This window comes from Micromys minutus, assembly GCF_963924665.1.
Source record: "Micromys minutus genome assembly, chromosome: 6".
Lineage (NCBI taxonomy): Eukaryota > Metazoa > Chordata > Mammalia > Rodentia > Muridae > Micromys > Micromys minutus.
Genome location: NC_137975.1, coordinates 82,626,613 through 82,636,067, shown reverse-complemented (window position 1 = coordinate 82,636,067; position 9,455 = coordinate 82,626,613). Strand labels below are relative to the sequence as shown.

Sequence of the window (9,455 nt, the reverse complement as noted above, 5' to 3'; positions counted from 1 at the left end):
CTAAATACTGAAAATAAAATTGAAATATTTCTGTAGAAGATTCTGGCAATGTTAACTTCACAGCAGGCTGACACTACTCACTCACAATTCAACACAGTGGGAAGCAGATCCATGCTGGTGTTAAAGACAGTATCTTCCTACCACTACTCAGGGCTCACCTCAGATCACGTTTTGTTTAAAGCAAAAAGCATACAGAGATTACAACAATTTTAAAGACAAAAAAAAAAAAAGGTCCTATTTGTGTTCTCAACAACAAACTCAAAAATCTAACAAATGGGGGCTCCGATGAGCTGTTTTATAAATACTTTAGATTAGGTACAGTTATACAGAAAATCGAGTTCGTTTGAAATCTTCAAAAAAAAGTTCCTGTTATTCCTCAAATGGTGCTTGTTATGGTTTAACATTTCTGTTAAATGCGTGCGTTGAATTACTTGTTATCCAAGCGTAGCAGGTGCTCCTTACCATTTATCGTTAAGGACTTTAACTGTCCATCTTCTTCAACTTCTACTCTTTCTTGACCGTTCTCCACAATTCTTTGTAGTGATTTTTTTGCCATTAACTATCTTAGTTGAAGTCGATATTGATTTGAAGTTGCCCGTTCCACTGCCACCAAATGATGCTGAAGAGAATGAAGTGAGACCCCCATGACCTAGTGACCTGAATGGAGTGAAACCTGTATCAAAAGCAGAAAATCCACTTCCAAAAGAAGGAAATCCACTGAAGGCAGAGAAAAAGAAGCCAGCACCTCAGCTTCTACTTCCTCAGGGACCCCTTCGGTTTCTAAAAATGTCTTCAAATGGGTCTTCAAAGAAGTCAAATGAAAATGGGTCCCTTCCACCAAAAAATTTCCTGAAGACATCATCTGGGTTCCGGAATGTGAAGCCAAATTCAAATGGATTGTAAAAATGACTTCCACCTCCTCCACCACCACCGTTTAATCCTTCTTTGCCATATTTGTCAAAGATGTCCCGCTTTTTAGCATCCGATAACACTTCATATGCCTCAGCTACTTGTTTGAATTTCCGCTCTACTTCTTCATTTTCAGGATTTTTGCCCGGGTACCATTTAAGTGCCTGTTTTCGATACGCCTTTTTAATGTCCTCGGGTGAAGCATGTCTCTGCACGCCCAGCACTTCATAATAATCCACCATGATTTAAACAGTCCATTGGACAAATCCAAGGACTTGGCGGCCAGCGAGGGGGGAAGTCAGGCGGCCAGTCTCCTCGCGGCTCTGGCACAGCTGCGCTGGTGGCGGTGGTGGCGTCTCCTCGCTCTTTCCTTTCTCTGCAGAGGTGTTTTTCAAAGGCTGTGATGAAACCCTTGGACAGTTGAGCCAGGGAGATGCTTGAAATGTCCAAAGTCAGGAGAACAGAATAACATTTGGTAAGATCACCTTTCCTCCACTTGGGAACATGTAAATGATCTAGGAGCTTATTTCTTCACCTTCTGTTAGTCTCTAACAACCATACAAAGAAACAATATTTATTTAAAACTACACCTTAATAGCTGAACATTTAAATTATCTAACTTAACCTTCTATGCTAATCCAGCTACCTCCCAGCCCCATCCCACCATATTTGCATTTTATTATTGATTGGGCTCTTTGAGCTTCAGGTGTGTTTCCATGATCTCTCTCTGAACCCCTTTCTCATGACTCCAAATCATCTATCCTCCTTGATGATCTGAATCTCCCTCTTTCCCCTTTCTCCTTCCTCTGGTTGTCAGAAGTCCTACCATATTTTCTGTTCTGCTTGGGAATTGGGTGATTAGCATTTATTGACAAGACAGAGAATAAATAATAAGAACTGTTTACATAAACATGAGACAGGACATTCTTGGTATAAGCATTGCAATGCCATGTCCATATTGAAGCAAGATAAAAGGGCAAAGAAATCAGCATTTGAATAATAAAAGGATAAATTTCACACAGTGTACAAAAACATTGTGCCTACAGGTACTAACTTCTAAGCAAACTAGCACCATCAAAAGATGACATAATTCATGGGCATTCTGCTTTCTCCTTTCCTTGTCTTCATTTTAACCTTATACAATAAACTTGTAGCAGTTTGAGTGGCCTAAAGACTATGTTCACTGTAGCTGTACCAAGCACTAGACCCTTGGGTTATAACAGAGGCTCAAATGGCTGAATTTGAGACTAAGAACATTTACAGCACCCTAGAAGGGCTCTGCCTTTGTCTGTACACCCTGGCTGAGAGCACAGTTCTTGGGAGTTTTCTAGAATGCAGCTCTATGTATCCCTAAGTACAACAAAAATCTGTACATTTGTTCTCTCAGTGTGGTCAATGTGGTCTGGTTAGATTTCCTGGCTTGTTGCTGAACACCTATTTTCTCTGAATTTAAATACCTTCCTTTGAGAAGGTTCATAAATTTAAAAATAAAAAATAAAACTTAAATTTAAAAATCCCCAATAGTGCTTAATTTCATTAATCAATTTTCTTCATTTTGAACTAATAATTTTCAGTTTTCTGGTTTTTTTTTTTTTTTTTTTTTTTTTTTTTTTTTTTTGATAAAAAGTGGCAGGCAGTCTTAAGAATTGGAAATGGTTGTGAGCTTATTCTCTCTTTAGACCTAGTCCATTTAGGGAAAGATTTCCTAGTAACTAGAAATGGGTATACTGTCTGTTAGAGCAGCTCAGAATGAAATGTCTTAGGAAAAGAAAAGCAAAAGCTTTTGACAAACTCAATTCCATAAGGCTTTTTTTGTACTCCAGACTCTCTATTATGACCCTTCTTCCCCCAAACTGGATGACCTGTTAGTATTTCAGCCTGTTACATTATTTGGAAGTGTTGCTGAATTGTGAGATTTATGTTCTCATCATCATGCATTTATGGCTTATCAGATTTCAGCAGCAGTTATAATAACAATCTATGTTTTATGATACCTTTAGGTTGAAAACTGAATGTAGGGGGACAGTAAGAAAACTCAGAAAGTTTGATCTCTGACTATGATAGAACCTTAAGAAGCTGAAGCAGAAGCATCATACCTTTAAGGAGAACTTAGGCTTCAAGGTGATACCCCGTCTCAAACCAAGAAAGTGTTGCTCAGGAAAGCTCTTACCCAGGTGACCAAAGCCAAGAAGTTATAGACAAATACAAAGGCCTATTATTCCCTAAGGGTAGGATGTTAAAACCACGTGGAGAACTGTTTCTGGCCTGCCTGGCAAAGAACAAGAATGCTCTAAAGGGACATTTGTTTTTTATTGTGACTAAAAACTATTTTTTTTTCACAGTACAAAATAGTAATTATTTATATTTTCAAAAAGAAAAAGTTAACATTTGGAAGTCTCCCCTTTGGAAGAGGGGCTAATCAGAAGTGACAGGACCGGCTCCTATGCAGGCAACAAGTTAGGTACAAACAGCCAGGCCATGTGGGCTGGGATTTTTTTCCACATAGCAATAATAATAAAATTTTCTTTTCTCTTCTTTTTGTCTTATGTATTTTCTGGATGTGTTTCTTCTTTCTCCCTCTCTCTTCTCTCTCTCTCTCTCTCTCTCTCTCTCTCTCTCTCTCTCTCTTCACTCTCTCTCTATCTCTCTCTCTCTCTCTCAGAAAAAGGGAAGGGGAAGGGGAAGGGAAGAAAAAAAAATAAAATCAGAGAAAAATGCCAAAAAAAATCCATTTTTCCACAATATCTAAAAAACAGAACCATAGTTTTTATCAAGACAGTATGAATTCTGGATGAATTATTTTTTCCAGTTTTTAACACCAATAAGAATTTCTGCAGAAGCCACTACTGTCAAACACTCATTTTCCAGGAGATGACGTCCTGCCCTCTGCCGTCACGCGTCACTTTTCATAAGAGGATAAAAGGATGGGCTTGTTCTTGCAAACAGTAAGTGCTAATGAGAGAGCTCTTCTGATACTTGTATGGTAGTGAGTTTTCACAAATATCCACAGTTGGAAGGACTAAAATTTGCTTCTTTCAACATAAATACTACTGGAATCCACAAACTGATTTTTGAAAAAAATCTTTCTTCTTTCCTTTTTCCATCTCTTAAAACTAAATGTCCACTTGTTTCTGCATTTTTTTTTTCCTTTTCGCTCCAGGCACCTGATGATTTGTCCTGCTCAGTCAGATGTCGATTTCTCCAAAGTACCACTGCTGGGATGTGCTTGGGGCCAGCGCCTAAACTGAATCCCAGTGTCAAACTTGGTCAGGCCAAAGGGCACATGGTGACAGAGCAACAAAGGGTTTCATTAGGTTGAGTGGCCCGAGTCCTGGGCCCTTCCCTCCCCCAGTTCCCCTAAGTTATTTAGTGCTCTTTTAAAGTCTGAGTCATGGTGCAGTCTTTCCCCTGACAGAGTAAAAGCTCCACAGATTGTGCTGTCTACCTGGTAGTCAGTGGCAGCAATGGTGGCTGCTGCTTCTGGAAAATAAATGGAGTCTTCCAACTGGCAGGATCTTAGGATTGCTTCAGGCGTTTCCTGGGGGGCCCTAGGAAAGGACACTGTGCCGAAGCCAGAGAGCGGTAAGCTTCTGCCACTAAGTGGGGATGTGACACCACCATTGACTTCCACCCAGAGGTCTCCAAGACATCTGAAGCATGATAGTTGATGAAATCCACTGCCTGAGTTTTCAGCTGATCTGCGCTGTGGAGGTCAGCCAGGATGAGAATCTCCGCAGCGTTCTCCACAGAGAGGTTACTGCAGAGGGCGTCTTCGCACATGACCTTCAAACGCTCCAGGGCGTACTTATCAGCAGCTGCCAGCAAATCATCAGCCATTTTGTCAAGGTTCGGTGCCTTCCCCGTGTAGATGAAGCACATCATTTCCTTAAAACTTCAGGTTCTACATCGTTAATTTCAACCCGATTCTTTTTGCTCTCCTCCATTTCATGTTCAAACATGGCACTGAAAACTGGAGACCGAGCTGCTAAGATAGCCTTGTGAGCCTGGAACTCCTGGCCAGCCACACACAGGCAGCAGTCTGTGAACCGGGAATCCTCCCACAGCCCTCCTAACTCATCTGCCAACCGGCATTCCGGAACCTTTACCATGTTCATAGTGTTCTGCCCAGAAATATTGACAGAGTCTTGTACCACACTCACCTCGCAGAAGAGGGTGAGCTTGTCATCAGGGAGAAGCTCATTGGCCTCGTCCAAGAGAAAATCTCTACGGATGAATTTTTTGAATCCCCAGTCTTTGCCTTGCACGAACCTATAAGCTCGCTGACTCTCCATAGCTTTGGTTTCTTCTCCCTTGGCATTCAGGATGGAGAACTTGAACTTTGCCTGAATTTCACTCTTTGGACAGCTGACCAACAACAGGTAAAACGATAGGTAATCTTTGCTTTCTTCATCTAGCCCTTTCGGGTTTACTCGCAAACACCATTTCAGTTTATCATTGGCTCCTGATGAAAAAGTTGAACTTTTTATGACTTCACCCATTTTCTCCCGGCAAAAACTAAAGTTATTGATGGTCCACATGTAGGAGAACTTCACTACCTTGATCTGTGTATAGCACCAGCTCTCAGCAACGGGACCACTCGACATTTCTGACGGAGGTGGAGGACTTGGAACCCTTGACATCGCCAGTTTGAAGGTTAAACAGGTCTCCAAAGTTAGGGGGCAAAGATTTCTGGTTTTTCTTCACCCTGAGAATGGCGGCGACATCTGCTGGTCCCTGTCTCCCTGCGCTCGCCTCATACTGCCTGCAACATCCGGGACCTGCGGGACCGCCGATACACAAATACACTCTTGGAGCGCGCACATACATACAAACACTCACACACACACACACACACATACACACACACACACCACACACTCACACACACACACACCACACACACACACACATACACACCGACACACACCGGCCTGGGCCGTGACTAAAAACTATTTAAACAGTGTTCCCCAGTGAATTTCCATTTATCTAAGAGCACCATGCTGATGGATACAAAATCCCAGATCCTTTCTGAGGAAAAGTGTCTTCCAGAGAGATATTTTTGATTTCTCTGACTATCTTGAAGGACAGACTGGAGTCAGACAGCAATGGGACAATGATAGGTACTGCTTAACTCTATCGACTCAAGTCTGTTGCTTTCTGTAATCTCATGTCAGAAATCCCAATGATGGTCTTGGAAAAACATTGGAGGGTAATTGGTACCTCTCTCTTATGTGGCCACATTGAATAAACCCTCGTTTGTCTCGTTTTACTATGAATTTGCCTCTTGAAATTTGCTTTTGAAGGACAGATGGCCAAACCAGGCTTGTTTGGACTGCCAGAGCATGCAGGCTCTGACCCTAACAGTTGACTGATATGATTGTTTTCTTTTGTGTGTTTGTGATAGTCTCACTTTATAGTCCAGACTGCCTGGTACTTCATATGTAAACCATGCTGGTTTTGAATACACAGAGATATGCTTGCCTATATCTCTTAATTCTAGCATTGCAAATGTGTACCAACACATTCAGGTGTGACTGATTTATTTGTTCACCATACTGAAAGTTTCTGATAATGACTTTTGTTGGGGATTCACAGTTCATAGACTGAAGAAGAAGGTCTTCATGGATTATCCATCATTTGAAATTTATTAAACTCTCCTGTATTGTTTCTCACACATTTCTTTCAGGTACTCTCTTTCTAGCCACCAAAGTAGGAGCACTTTCCAGCCTGGGCTACCTTCCTGCCACTGTGCAGTCTACATTCTGATTCTAGGACGGGGAAGGGGGGATAGTCAGAGGAAGCAGGGGGTTGAAAAAAATGTAAGGAGCCATGGACAAATAAGACATATTTATTCATTGGTGAAGACCACCAGGGTGGCAGCCTCCAGCAGGGACCCAGGCACATGATAATGCACACAGTTCGCACACATAAATGCATGGGATTAGACAGCACAGTATATAAACCACAGCAATAGAGATCTACTGGCAGGCTTGGGAAGGCAGACTCAGGCTCCAGGATCCTACCTATAAGAACAAAAAGAAAACCAGGTTAGGAAGTGGCATTTTCTGAATAATTCCAGAAATCTCACCTCCTGGGTGAGAGCATCTCTACTCTTTTGACCTAGTCAACCCCAAGAAAGTGTCCACAGTGAACTAATCAACTATCAGATAATTCCATCTGATTAAGGGGGCTTAAATGATAGTTATGGAGGCATGAAAGGAAGTATTCTTAATAGAAACCACACATATTCTAGAAAAAGGTAGCCCAGTGCTGTGACTCTGGCTAGGAAAAAACTTTCCATAAATTATGTCTCACAAAGATGACAGAGTCACCTGACATGTCTTGGGAGGTCTTAGAATTTACCATAGAATAAAAATATGAAGTAATTTGAGTAGGCATTCTTATAGAAAGATTTATAAAGGAATAATGAGCACATGAGCTTATGCTTGACATCACTGCTCATCAGGGAAAACTCAAAATCATAATGAGTAACCATATCACACCCATTGGCTAAAATAAGAAAAGAGAAACCATGCACAGGAAGAAACTGAAACTCATAACTTGCTGGTGGGGACATATAATTGCACAGAAGCTTTCAAACTTATTAGGTAGTTTTTCAAACTGTGAAATGCAGAGTTGTCATATGACCCAGAAATTCCTCGGTCTGTACTTGGGTAACTTCAAGAGAGCATTTGTTTATACACAAAGTTTATACAAAAATTTGTGTATTATAATGAAATTAATACTAGATAAAAGATAGAAACAAAGCTGAACAACTGAATAAAATATTAGTTTAGATATTGTTATTCATATTTTTAACAAGGCAAAAAAATAAAAAAACAAATGTCTGACAAATATTGTCTTGAGATAGCAAAGAAAGGCCATAAATGTTACAGAAAATCACAAAAGGAATGAAGTCCTTCACCCCTGGGTCTGATTAAGACTCTTTCCAGCCCAGTTAACAGTTTCTGTGAAGGTTGCTGACATGCATATAATACTCATTCTGTGCATGGATATTTCAAAGAGGAATAGTAAAACTGCAATCATGCTTACAGCCTAAGTCATTCTCCTTTTCCAGATGGAAACATGCAGCTTCCTAACAAGAAACTCTATTTGTAGTACAAGAGATGCCTTAGCATCCTTCTAACCCATGTTTTATTGTGCTTGATTATAATTTCTATGGAAGGTACACCTAAATCCACATTTATTTAGGAAAAACAAGGAAGAGAGCTTTGGCATAGGAGCAGCTCCTGTAGCACTCTAAGATAGAAGCCCCAAGCATCAAAATCATAGAAAATGTTGACTATAAAAAATTCTCCAGGTGTGAAAGTGAGGGCCCATGCCATCAAGCAGAAAGGGCACTGAAGATGATCACAATAACTTACTTAAGAGAGATGAAGTCCAAAATTATTAACTAATCAAACCCACCACAGCTTCCAGGGAGTAAAACACCAACCAATGAGTTGTTATGGAGAGACCCATGGATCCAGGTGTATATGCAGCAGAGGATAGTATTGTCTGGCATCAATAAGAGGAGAGGACTTTGAGCCAGCCATTGAAGAAAGGTTCATTTTTCCAGTGTAGGGGAATGCCAAGGCGCTGAGGTAGAAGAGGGAAGTTGGGAGAGGGAGCAATGGGGTGGGGGGAATGGGATTGGTGGAAAGGGGATAACACCTGAATTGTAAATACAGAGAATGTCTGAGAGAGGGGGGAAAGGGAGGGAGGGAGGGAGGGAGGGGAAGGAGAGGAAAGGAGGGAGGGAGGGGAAGGGAGGGGAAAGAAGGGAGGGAGGGGAAGGGAGGTGAAGGAAGGGAGGGAGGGGAAGGGAGGTGAAGGAAGGGAGGGAGGGAGAGAGAGAGAGAGAGAGAGAGAGAGAGAGAGAGAGAGAGAGAGAGAGAGAGATGAAGTCCATAGAGAAGGGTATTGCTGTGGGATCTGTGCTTTGTAGAGTGAGTGCTGTATTAAAGGGCAGGCCCATGTTCTATCAGACTACATCCAGAAAACTAAACTGGGTATGGGGGGGGTGAGTAGAAATAAGGCTGGAACATTCTATCCAAGAAGAAAAAATAACTTGGTTTATTGTTAGAAAATTAAAAGGAAGGTGGCAAGGAAGGCTCTGGATGGAGCAGGCATGAGGAAGAAGAAGCAGAGCAGAAAAGAGAGATACTGTGTCAGAAGATACAAGGGCAAAAAGGAAAATAGCAGTGAGCCAGATGCTTCATTGATATGGAATCAAGGGGAAAAGTGGCCCCAAGAACAAAATTTATGACAAGAGATTGTAAGACTGACTGTTGGTTAAAGGAGAGGAAACACAGTAATGTGAAAGAACAGGAGGTTGAATCTCCTGCTGGCAGAGAACCAAGGGTGAGTGAGAAGGAAATGTTGCACATAAGAAAGCCAGTCTTTTCCTCAAGCAAGATGAGCAAGGAAACCATGAACTAAATGTCCTTCAGCTGCTGTTACTTCCTGCTAGGTCAGGGGTTAGAGGACAAATCCTGTGAGCAATCTCTTTTGAAAAGATAGAGCTGAGCAGAGAAGATGAGTAC

At 41.5% G+C, this 9,455-nt stretch overlaps 2 pseudogenes across 2 annotated transcripts; both read right to left on the bottom strand.

Annotated features, from left to right (window-relative positions):
- Positions 1 to 427: 427 nt before the first annotated feature.
- On the bottom strand, positions 428 to 1,151 carry LOC308421647 (dnaJ homolog subfamily B member 6-like; annotated as a pseudogene). Its single transcript has one exon. The product of its transcript is annotated as a dnaJ homolog subfamily B member 6-like (transcript).
- Positions 1,152 to 4,287: 3,136 nt separating this feature from the next.
- On the bottom strand, positions 4,288 to 5,713 carry LOC308421646 (speckle-type POZ protein-like; annotated as a pseudogene). Its single transcript has one exon. The product of its transcript is annotated as a speckle-type POZ protein-like (transcript).
- Positions 5,714 to 9,455: the final 3,742 nt, after the last annotated feature.